Source organism: Lemur catta, chromosome 7 (assembly GCF_020740605.2).
Source record: "Lemur catta isolate mLemCat1 chromosome 7, mLemCat1.pri, whole genome shotgun sequence".
In the NCBI taxonomy this organism is placed as follows: domain Eukaryota; kingdom Metazoa; phylum Chordata; class Mammalia; order Primates; family Lemuridae; genus Lemur; species Lemur catta.
The window spans coordinates 90,109,627-90,122,270 of NC_059134.1; the positions used below are offsets into that span (position 1 = coordinate 90,109,627).

At 36.8% G+C, this 12,644-nt stretch overlaps 1 pseudogene; it reads right to left on the bottom strand.

Moving 5' to 3' along the window:
- Positions 1-12,090: 12,090 nt before the first annotated feature.
- LOC123641744 lies at positions 12,091-12,359 on the bottom strand (annotated as a pseudogene).
- Positions 12,360-12,644: the final 285 nt, after the last annotated feature.

The following is a 12,644-nucleotide window of genomic DNA, read 5'->3' on the forward strand; positions in this document are numbered from 1 at the left end:
TGAAATAGAAAGCAATTTTTGAAAATTGATTGACAGTTTTATAATTAAAAAATGATGAAAGAGTGTCCGAAGAAAAGGGATATGTACTTTCCGATGGGTGAACCTGGCACATTAGCCTGGCCTGCTCAGGCAGTCTTGCTTCCGAGCTGCATCTTCATCTACCACTGTGCTCCTGGCTCCTCCCAGTGTGTTGGGTGCTGCCACAAGTCCACAACCCAATGCAGGATGAATCTTCTGCCTAGGACTACTCCACTTCTACCCACCTGTATTCTGGTCCAGGCAAAATTGTAATTCGGTATTAATTTTCTATTGCTTCTGCAACAAATTAGGCCAAATTTAGTGGCTTAAAACAGCACAAATTTATCACCTTAAGTTCTGAAGGTCAGAAGCCTATCATGAGTATCACTGGGCTAAAATCAAGGAGTTAGCAGGGCTGCATTTCTTCTGGAGGCTCTAGGCTCTCAAGGTGCTTTTTCCAGCTTCTAGAGGTCACTTGTATTTCTTGGTTCATGGTGTCCTTAATCCATCTTCACAGCCAATATCGTTACATCTCCCTGTGTCTTTCTTCCACAGTCACATTTCCCTCTTGGTCTCTTCTGCCTCCCTCTTTCCCCTTTAAGGACCCTTGTGATTACTTTGCACCTACCTGGGTAATCCAACGTAATCTCTCTCTTTTAAGGTCAGCTGATTAGTAACCTTAACCCCACCTGCAATCTTCATTCCTCCATGCTGTATATGATAGCATAACATATTCACAGGTTCACGGAATTAAGATGTAGACATCTTTGGGGAGGCCATCAGTCTGCCTACCCACCCTGTGTCTCAAATTGTTTAATGATCATTTGTTGAGATTAGGAATCATAGTTTACAGTTATTACTCAACCCACAATACTTGGTACAAATGTAGAAAAATTACACAATTTATCATATAAACCAGGACATTTTTGTGAGTGAAAGAGGTATTCTTAGTAATTCTTACAGGAAGGCAGGCATAAATTGCTCTAGTCCAGGTAAACTAGGACACCTGGAGACACTGCATAATGCATTCCACAAATTTATGTGGAATTTAATGTAGTTTATAGACCTTTTATTGAAGATTCAGTTATATGTTAGGTGGCTTAGGAATTCACAACATACACTCTACTTGGCTAGAATGAGTCTTGCATGCAATACAGTAAGTGAGGAAATTTTTTTGACACATTTTATGTAGTATAATTTAGAGAAGACCATATATCAGTGAAGGCTGATGTTTAGTGGGAAGTCACATGGAAGATATGGAAAATTGAAAATAAAATAGTAATATAGCAGAAAGTTAAAAAAGTCCATAATTTCTCATAAGTTAAATGTTCATTCCTATATTTTCTTCTAGCCATATTCAAATACATAAATATCTCAAGCTTGACACTATTTTGTATCATGCTTATTTTAGTCTAAATATAAGCAAGTCTTCATGTTATATCATTATTTTCATACTTATTTCAACAACTATATAGTCTCTAGTTGAATGATATTGATGTGGCTTCAAAGTTTGCCAAGCATAAACAATACTGTCATGAAAAACATGTGAATCATGGTTCTCTATTTTTTTTAGATGACAGATATAGTATTAATTCAGTCCCAGGAGTGGGAAGATGGGTGTGCTTTAGGTAAATGGTAAGGCAGTGGCCAGGGGAGGGCAAAGACACTTCAAAAGAGATCACACACAGGTCTGTAGTAGCTAAGTGATGGCTTCCCAAGGACGTTAGTGTCCTAATCCCCAAACTCTGTGAATATAAACTTATATGGCAAAAGATACTTTGCAGATGTGATTAAATTAAGGATCTTGATGGTAAGATTATTCTCCATTATCTGGGGGGGTCCAATGGAACCATAATGCTCCTTAGAAAAGGGAAGCAGGAGTGTCAGAGTCAGAGGAAGTGATGTGCACACAAACGCAGAGTCAGTGAAAAGGATATGACCACACTATGCAGCTGGCTTTGAATTTGGAGGAAGGGGCGACCAGCCACAGAATGCACATGACTTCTAGAAAGTGGCAAAGGCAAGGACATGGATGCTCCCCTTGAGCCTTCAGAAGGAACCAGACTTTTGGCATCTCTACTTTATCCCAATGAGACTGATTTTAGACTTGTCACAACCAGAACTGTGAAATAATAGATTTGTGTTATTTTTAAGCCACTAAGGTTGTAGTAATGTGTCATAGTTGCCACAGGATACTGATACAAGGTCATATATATACCAGGCCATGGAGTTAAGAATGACAATGACATCATTTAGAGGTGTAAGAAGAACAGCCTCTCTCTGGGAAGAGTATTCACTTTGAGGAAGTGAGTACACAGAAAGCAAAGGGGATGGAGGCAGTGGGTGGGGGAAAGGGTTTGGGCAACAGACTGATGGTTTCAAGTCCAAACTCTGCTATAAATTCAAGTAACTTAGTATGTTGTTTTGTAAGATAGGGAAAATGCAATTAGCCTTCTGGATATATTCTGAAAATTAAACTATCACAATTGTTAAAAGTATGGGTCTTGTAGCTGTAGTGAGCTTAGCTCAAGTCCTGTGGTTCAACTGTCAATTACTGATCATGTGGATTTGACTATGTTACTTTCCCTTCTAATGTTCTTTCCACATCCCTAAAATAGCGTTAGTAATAGTGTTTCCCTCATAAGGTTGTTAGGAAGATTATATGTATATAATGCAATACAATGGATTAGTAAAATATATAAATGTGTTTATTAAATCAGTTTTCAATACATGCCAAGTCTCAACCCTTGGGATTGTGCACAAGTGTTCATTCATCCATTCAGGAATTATTTATTGAATTTCCACCCTGGAGCAGGCATTTTAAAAGCGCTCAGGCTTCAGGGAAATGTAATACATAAGTCCCCTACCCTCGTGGAGCATATGTTCTGGTTCCTTTTCCTTTGTCAAAAATGAGTCAGATTTTCAGTATTTTCCGCCTTCCTAGAGTCACTGCTTCAGCCTGAAATGTGAAGTTCTTCTAAGAGAAATTCTATGTGTGGTTTGCGGGAGCAGTCATGGCAACAAGCCCCCCTTTGAGCTGCAGGGCACCACCACTTCCTGTTAATATGGCCACCCACCTCCACCCAGCACCGGGTTAATGACATTAGTCATTAGAAAAATGACCTTTGAGACTTTCTCATTTATACTATAAGGCCAGAAATATGTCCTATGCTTAGGTTCATGGCATTTCCCTAACAAACTGAATAATTAATCTTTCTTTTTTTTTTTTAATGTGACAGTTAGAAAAGCACAGAGCTATTTATTTTCGCACCACTCCCCCCGTTCAACTGAAAAAGGTCGTGATTGGGCTGGGCTGAAGAGACCATACTGTTATAATGAAAGGAGGCTCAACTAGCAGGGGGTGTAATAAATGTAAGCCTGAAGTAAATCAATCATTATAAAATATACACTCCATCTCCACAATGAGTCTATTTTATTAAAATAATCTCCACCATAATGTTGTCCTCTCTTGGCTTTCCCTACTGTGAGTCTATCTGTGATTCCACCATTACAAATCTTGTGCCCTGAGGACATGCTCATAATGAGAATGAAAGGTTTGATTATTTGCTTTTAATAACTATGCCTCCCAAATCCTACTTAATGCAGCAGAGATTCTGTGTGGAAGAACATGCCAGAATTATTGGAGGATCAATCAATATCGGCAATTAATCATAATCACAGCCAGTAATCACTGCTACAACCACCAATTGATTAATTGGGATAGCTCTTGAAATGCCAGTAGAAATTTAATATCATATTAGATTCAGCCCAATAGCGATAAACTTCTACAATTACTTGTCAGCTTACCATTATTTATGTCATATTTCTTTCTATTATTAGCTGCTATATTTATTTATTCATCATTTTATTTGAGCAGGCCAACCTCTTTCACTGTCTTTTTTTATGGTGGGAATCTATTAAAATATGTTTAAGTCATGGTATTAAATAAATCTAGTGTCAACACCAAGGAAATATTTTCAAATTTAGGACATCTATTTGCATTGATTTTCAGGCCAAAAGTTATTTTTTTGCCAAAAAACAGAATGCTTTTGAGGACATAGTGAAAATTGGATAATGCTGGTACATTGGATTTATATGTGCAAAGTGTCAGTCAGTTTATTAACCCACTTTTGAGGGCTTAGAAGAAGAAATTTTACACAACTTTGTTGAGCCTAAGAATACTGAGTTATAGAAATACTCCCTGTATTTCTGGAGACAAGATTTGATTTCAGAAGTCAAATAAGGCTTTCCCTTAAAGAAAAAAGAAATGTGTTAGTTCAAAAGCTGCCTTGTCTCAGGAGGGCGTTTCCTTGGTCAGTAATAGCTGCACTTCAAAGAGACAGCTGTAAACTGGGCCTATGGTTCTCACCTGTTTTGAAAGACAAGATAGGCCTCTTCCTAGAGCCATGGGTTGTGGGACAAAGACCCCCAGAGATGAGAGCTGATCAGAGAGATATGCTAATGCCCAAGCCTGGCCCAGAAGGAGCCATGCGGTTAAAGTAACACAAGGCACAGCTCATGTTGACTTCTGAGATCATCTCTGTCTCCAAGAACACAATCACCGGAGCCAAGATGTCTCTGTTTTTTTGCTAAAGTAATAGCCTTATCAGAAAACTTAGAAGTTTGCCCCAAGGAGATTTTACAACTCATTGTTCCCCTAGTTAGAGTTAGTTAAAGGATCTGTAGTAGCCTTTTAGAAGACTTTGACCCTAAAGCAAACTGCCTGTTAGTATGCAAATCCTGTTGCCCTTGGCAACGGGAGCCTGTACCTTCCCTATATAATACCTGTGTGGAGTTTCAGTCTTTGATATATTTTTGGTGGAAAGAAATATATCCATCCGGATACCCTCCTTATATCTATTTTCATAAACCTTTACTTTATAAACTATATCTTGGGCTCTGTGTATTATTATTATTATTCTGTTTCCTACTATTTTTTCATCCTTTGCGATGACCCCTGCCTGAGAGACCTGATGGGAAGAAAAAACCTCTTTGCTGGGAGCGAAGCTAACTCCCCGCACAACTTTCTTTGAATAGTAAGCATACAGCCTAGAGTGACCAGAGCTCCCTAATATGAGCATTAACTAGGGCATTCATAAAAATATACCTTAAGGAAATTAGGAGAGTTCTAACATAAGTAGAGTCCAGGATCTGCTTAAGAAATTCAACATATGCTCATTTATTTGTTTTAAAACTGGAGCTTATATACAGCCAATATAAATCACCACTACTTAACTCATACTTTCCATTCAAAAAACAGGTTATTTTTTTTAAAGAAAGCATGCTTTCGTTTGCTTTTTATAACTTCATATGAAAACCCATGTAATACGAAGCAATGCAAAAAGTAACATATTCTAATAAAATATTTTCAACGAACAAAGCATTTAAACACTTAACTCCGTGCACAATAACATGTTAGTCACTGAAGCGAATATAAAGATAAATGAAGCTTGTTTTCTTACCCTGAGCTCATAGTCCATGAGGGAGATGAGACATGGACCCCGGTATAAAGAACATGAGTTGATTGAGCAGATGAATAGGAAGAATAGAATTAGAAAAAGTAAAAAATGGGTTTTAAAAAAAGCTATTTAGCAAGAGTTACTATGTTTTTCATAGGACTTCTCTTTCTTCAAATCTATCTGCAAAATCAAAGATAAAATGTTAATTGCGTTTCAAAATTGTTTTTATTCAGATTAATTCTTCTGTTCCGAATCTTATGTTCATTCTAATTTGCTAGCATTAATTTGTTTATTGACTTGATCTTCTGTCTCAAGCACAGAAAATTGCTTAACTCCTGCTTGTAAAAATTGATGAGACAAAATAATGCTACCTTTATCAGTGGCATAAAACTCCAGGAACATCTAACCATATATGCCGAACATGTTAAATTGATACCATTAAACTGAAGTAAATATGAAGCAAGTTTTTATTTGCATATGTTCTATTTTTCTGTTGAGTTTCTGATAGTTAATTAAAAGACAGACTTTGGTGTGGCTCCACTGTTTGCAAGTGTACTATACGTTCGTCCATGTAATGAAGGTGTAGTTTATGTAACTAATGCTCCCACGACCCCACTCCATTTGCAGCTACACGCTGCTGTGCTGTGCAGAATAATGTTCACTCATCTTCAAAGAGGTTAATTCAAATTATGAAACAGGAGCTGTTGAAAGCTAATAGACATTTATGAAGGCTGCATTACAGTGGAAATTTTGATAGCATTGTGTATTACATCCATATTAACAGCAAATTACCTTAGCATAGATAATAGCATTTCACAATGAACACCCAAGGAATTAGGGACTATTAGCTTTGTCCTCAAAAGCACCGTCTGACTCTTAAGAAGTGAATTTTGAAAAATGGAGATTATGGGTCTAGTACATCCTTAGACATTGTGATGCTCCCAACCCACACTGAGTTCTATCATTACAGCCTCCAGTCTGCTAAGCCATGCAAATTCCCATGCTCCTGGGAGCAGAGTAATAGGAGTTACACATTGTACAAGTGCTGCTGATTCAACTCCCATTTCCCTCAGTACAACTCAAGGCAATGTCCATTCAGTGAAACAATCTTTCAAAAGGAAAAGGAGAAGAGGCTGTTTTTAAACATCATCTTTTTAACGGATGAGACATCATGGTCTCCTGGCAAGTGAATACTTCAGTGGCATAGTACTTTGATTTGCAACAGTTATAAAAAGGCTATTCCTAGAGCAGAGTTAATTACAAGAAATAAGCAGTTTGGAGGGACTAATTTATACAGCAGTGTTTTGGTTGGCGTAAAAGAGAAGGCGGCTGTCAAAAGTAACCCTGTCTCTCCCCTCCAAAAACATCTGTTGCAAATTCCATGCAAGGGTTCCATTAGGATATTAATTTAAGGTAAAGCCAAAAAATGACCTGGGTAGACCTTGGCTGACTTGAACCGACCCAGTCTTGTGACTATGATGCAGACATCTGCAATAGCTAGAAATGGAAACTGGAATATGCTGAAAGGTTTGAGTGGCCAGGTCAAATGTTTTATATATTACAGTGTTTTATATATCATGGGTAACCACTGTATCATCTACATGTTGAACCTTTAGACTTACACATTTTCATGTTGTAATAAACTAGAACAATTCACAACATCCCTTTATAGCACACCATTTATCAATCACATTGATGATGACAGTAATGGTGATAGAGCATAGCAAGGATGTAGGGTAAAAAAAAAAAATTACCCAAAACAACTGGGGCTAAAAATTTTATCTGTTGAGACTTCAGAAAATACTTGCTTCTTTCTTTCCCAGGAGAGAATGCATAATTTCTAAAAAACAGAGGCAGAAGAATCTGTCTTATCTATTTATCCCATCAGTTTTTCCCTGTTTGGCTAAAGGAGCAAGTTGGATTGTAACTCCTTTTGCACAGGTAGTCTCTTTGATGTACAAAAAAGTGCTCTGCTTATTTCTTATAAGGCCTTTAGAATTTAGTAGGAAAAAAAAAAAAAGAAGCCCTTGTTAAAGTGCAAACCTCTTTTCATGACCATGTGACCTCTCTCCATCTACCCTGCAAGCTATTATCTCTTCTTGGTCTAACCCAACTGTGAGCCAGAGGCCATGAGGCCATGAGGTCTTCAGGAATCAGCCCCCCTCACTCTACTGGGGCACAGAATATGGTAGAGAAAAGGGAAGATGGTGTAGGAGAGCAAAAAGAGAATAACTAGCAACTCTGCCACAGGAGAGTTTTATAAATATAGAAAGATGCTACATCAACAATAGTTATTTTATTATTCTTAGTAGTATTATCATCATAATAATAAGACAAAGAGAAAAGTCTTGATAATAAATAACGTTCTCCATGTGCCAACTTTACATTAAACAAAATAAAGTCACATCTTATCAGCTGTCCAAGCAAGTGAGAATCCCTCATGGTTAATTACTATTGGTGTTCTGCTTGACTGGTCTGATACAGCCACCAGGGAGGAGCATCCCAGATTCATTATATTTTCTATACCTTTGCAATAACCATTTGACCCCCACCACTTCCTACTTCTCTGCTTCCTCTGTTTGGCTTCATTCATTCACAGATATTTGTGAATTTATCAATATGCTGCTATCTAGTTGGACTGCTGCCATTCCTAGTTTCCAAATGAGCTACTGTAAAGGAGCAAAGATTCATAATTGGCAGGTGGATTCCATGAAAGACACTAACCAGAGAGCCTACTTTTTAATAAAAGTTATATCAAGAGTCTTGCATTTGACATTCTTTAGGAGCCACAATCTTTAGGATCAACATGGGTCCTAACATCCTCCTCCATTTCTCTCATTCTAGCTTTTTCCCTGTGTTCTTTTGTCTTCCTTCCCTTTCTTCTTTCCTCTTTCCTGTCATGGTTTATCAAATCTTGGAAGTTAGTAGCAGATTGGGGTTAGTTTCAAAATCAAGCCTCCCCCATTTTTTCCCCCACCGTCTTCTCCCAGTAAGGAAAGTTGCATCCATAGATAAACACAGTGGATCAATGCTGATGAAACAAGGCAATCTGGCAAAGACACAGCTATTATACAGGGGTATTGTTGATCAAGTTTATGTCTCTGCCTGAGGCTACATGGCTATATCTCATTAGCGGAAAAGACTTCTAAGTTATCCTTTAGCTGTTTTGCATGCTTATGATAGACAATTAGGATAAGCTAAACTGCTATAACAAATGAATACAAAAATGTGAAGGGTCAAGAATAATTGAGATTATTTCTCCTTCACATGAGAGTCTAGCAAATTTCCAAGTGTGGGGTTCAGGGCAGGGCATTAGTGATCTGAATGAGGTTGCTGTTATTCAGGAACAGATTACAGTGGTTCTGCCCTCGTCAACACTGGCATCTAAGGTTTCTGTGGCCAGTGTCATTGCTACTCTTCTAGTCCATGGGAAGGCGGGAAGTCCACGTAGGAGGATGGCCTTGAAAGACAAGGGTGGAAGTGAAATTTCCTTCAGCTGAAATTTCAGTGGAGAGATTCAGTCACACCTCACATATGGGGCTGCTTCTTCAGCTCAAGTTTTGGAATAAAGACAGCTCGTGAAGCAGAGAAGACCTGCGGCTCATCAGCAGCCAGCACACATGTGACAGGAGTGAGAAATAAACTGTTCTTTTGGTGTGCCAATAAGATTTTTAAAATTGTCCTTGCCACATAACTTAGCAAAATCCAATATAATCACGCTTAAAATATTTAATAGTTTTAAAATAATTTTCTGAAAGACATTTTAAACCTGTTTCATTTGAAGCATTACCAAATCCTTAAATTATTTCTTTCCCTGCTGTTGCTCCATGACTTTTAATCTACTCCCTGCAATATCGGCCTTCCTAGATAGATATAAACCTATGGCTTATATCTCTAGAACCAAGAAAGAATTTACCCTCCAAGCATCTTATAAATCTTATCTGTATCTCTTGATCATACCGTCTATCCTATTTTTATCCTCCTGTTACAGGGCTGTAGGGTTCTCCTGGTGAAAGACACAAAATGATAATTACTTATCCAATTATAGATTCTTCAAGTTCAAATAAACAGTAGTGTTAGATGTATTTTAAATTCTCTTACGATTTTTCTATTTTAAAACGCCAGGTTTTCCCAGTTTACCAAGTAACTCTAGGGCAGAACTTCAAAATATTTAATGAGTGCCTTTCAGTGTATCTGCTTTTCACCTCCCTAATTCAGTTCATTATTCTTTTAGCTAACCTTCAAATTTTCTATTTATCGCGTGAAAACTTAACTCTTCGAAAATTAATGTTCAACCTATTATTTTATTTTGTTTTCTAAATTCTTTTTAAATTTTTTAAATTTTTAGTTATTATGAGTATATAACATTTGTATATATTTATAGGATACATACGATGATGTTTTGATACAGACATACAATGCATTAATCAAATCAGGATAATTGAGATATCTATCACTTCAGATATTTATCATTTCTTTGTGTTAGGAACGTTTCAATTCCATTCTTTTTGTTATTTTAGAGTATACCCTAACACCTTTGATTATAGTCACTTTGTTGTGCTATCAAATATTATTCATTCTATTAATAGTTATCTAACCATATTTTAGTACCCATTAATCATCTCCACTTTATCCCCTCTTTCCTGTTACACTTCCCAAATCCTGGTAACTATCATCCTACTCTCTGTCTCCCTGTAATATTGTTTTAATATTTAGCTCCCACATATCAGTGAGAACATATGTGATTTGTCTTTCTGTGTTTGGCTTATTTCACTTAACCTAATGTTCTCTAGTTCCATACATGTTGTTGAAAATGGCAGGATTTCATTCCTTTTTGTGTCTATATAATATTCCATTGTGTATATGTACCACAATTTCTTTATCTATTCATCCACTGATGTACACTTAGGTTGATTCCAAATCTTGGCTATTGTAAATAGTGTTGCAATATACATGAGAGTGCAGAGATCTTTTCAATCTACAGAATTCCCTTCTTTTAGATATATACCTAGCAGTAGAATGACTGGGTCATATGGTAGTTCTATTTTTAGTTTTTTGAGGAAACTCTATACTGTTGTTCTTAGTGGTCGCACTAATTTGCATTCCCACCAACAATGTATGGAGATTCCCCTTTCTCCACATCCTTGCCAGCATTCATTATTGCCTGTTTTTTATTTTTATAAATGCCATCTTAACAGGGGTGAGATGATATCTCATTTTAGTTTTGATTTGCATTTCTCTGGTTGCTATATGATGTTGAGCATTTTTTCATAAAGCTGTTGGTCATTTGTATGTCTTCTTTTGGCAAATGTCTATTCAGATCCTTTGCTTATTTTTTGATTGGATTATTTTATTTTTCTTCCCATTGAGTTGTCAGAGCTCCTTATATATTCTAGTTATTAATTCCTTGTCATATGGGCAGTTTACAAATGTTTTCTCCCATTCTGTGGGTTGTTTCTTCCCTTTATTGATTGTTTCCTTGGCTGTGCAGAAGTTTTTTAGCTTGATGTGATCCCAGTTGTCCAATTTTGCTTCGGTTGCCTGTGCTTTGCGGGTATTACTTAAGAAGCCCTTGCCCAGACTGATGTCTTGAAGCATTTCCACTATGTTTTCTTTCAGTACTTTCATAGTTTCAGATCTTATATTTAAGTCTTCAATCCATTTGATTTGATTTGTGTATATGGCAAGAGATAAAGGCCTAATTTTATTCTTCTGCATATGGATATCCACTTTTCCCAGCACTGTTTATTGAAGGGACTGTCCTTTCCCCACTATATGTTCTTGGCAACTTTGTTGAAAATAACTTCACTATAGACGTGTGGATTTATTTCTGGGTTCTCTATTCTGTTCTATTGGTCTATGGGTCTGTTTTTTAAATTCTTATACTTAAGAGCTGAACTGATTGTATCAGTTTATTAAAACCATCATCAGTGCTCCTTGGGAAGTTCCCCGCCTTCTTTTGTTCCATTTCCTTTGTTTCCTTTATATGGCATTCCTCCCCTTCCCCACAAGCGTTCATTATAATGTGCTTAATATATGTCTTTTAAAAATATAATCTATTTTATATACATATATGTTTTGATTTACATAAAAATGTGCTATATATCTCATTTTAAAGATATATGCATGTTGGCTAATATACATTATATTTCTTGCTCATGACAATTATATAGTATCCTATGGCATGTATCTGTCTCATTTTACATATCTGTTCCTTTTATGAATATACATAAGGTGCCTACAATGTCATACTGTCAAAACAACATCAAGATGCACTAGCTACAACATTACTTTTGAAACTTGTGTGACAGGAAGAAATGTACGTACAGCCGTAAAAATTTTTGTGGCATTGAGTATGCTGAATTCTGCTCAATTGATCTACAAAATTTTTGTAAGGATTTATTTCTCCTATTTACCAATTGCTAACAAAATTATACAACTTTCTTTCTTTTTTTTTTCTTTTTTTTTTTTTTTACCAGTCATCTTTTATTTGGAGGTTAATTCTCATAGGATATGAAAGGATTCACCAATGATTGAGGTCCTCACAGAGGGTTGCTGGGCCAAGGACGTCAAGGTCAAGAGTGCAGAGTGCGCCCCCCACATGGGCCCCTCTTCAGTGGTACTTGAGTAGCCGCTGGGGTTTGAGCTCCTTGTAAGAAAGGCAGTAGTTGAAAAGCACTAAGCTGCCAGCACCATAGAAACCCCAGCGATGTTCCCCTTCTTCACATTGATGTACTTCTTGTAATATCGGTAGTAACCTCTTCTTTGAAAGGCTCCAGCAATGCCTTTAGGCCTGAAATCCTGCATCAAAATCCAGCTTGGCAGCTCCCCTAGTTTGACATCCATGAGTTTCTTCTCCTTCACTGGTGCTACTGATGCCATCTTGGAGCCCTGGTGTCTGCCGTCAAAATTATACAATTTTCTAATTTTGGCCTGGTCTTATTGTTTTATTTGTCTCTTAACTAATTAGGTCAGCCATTCTTTATTGCTATTTTTAATTCCTTTCAGTTCTAAATATATTGTATTTTCCTTATGATTTCTTGCTTAATCTAAAAGTTAGATAGTCTTAGGTTTTTATCATTTTCATATATATAGCTGTTGTGGTTTTTAAAAACTATTTATTTTCAATTTACATTTTGTTTCTGAATTTTCATAGAAACAAAAGTT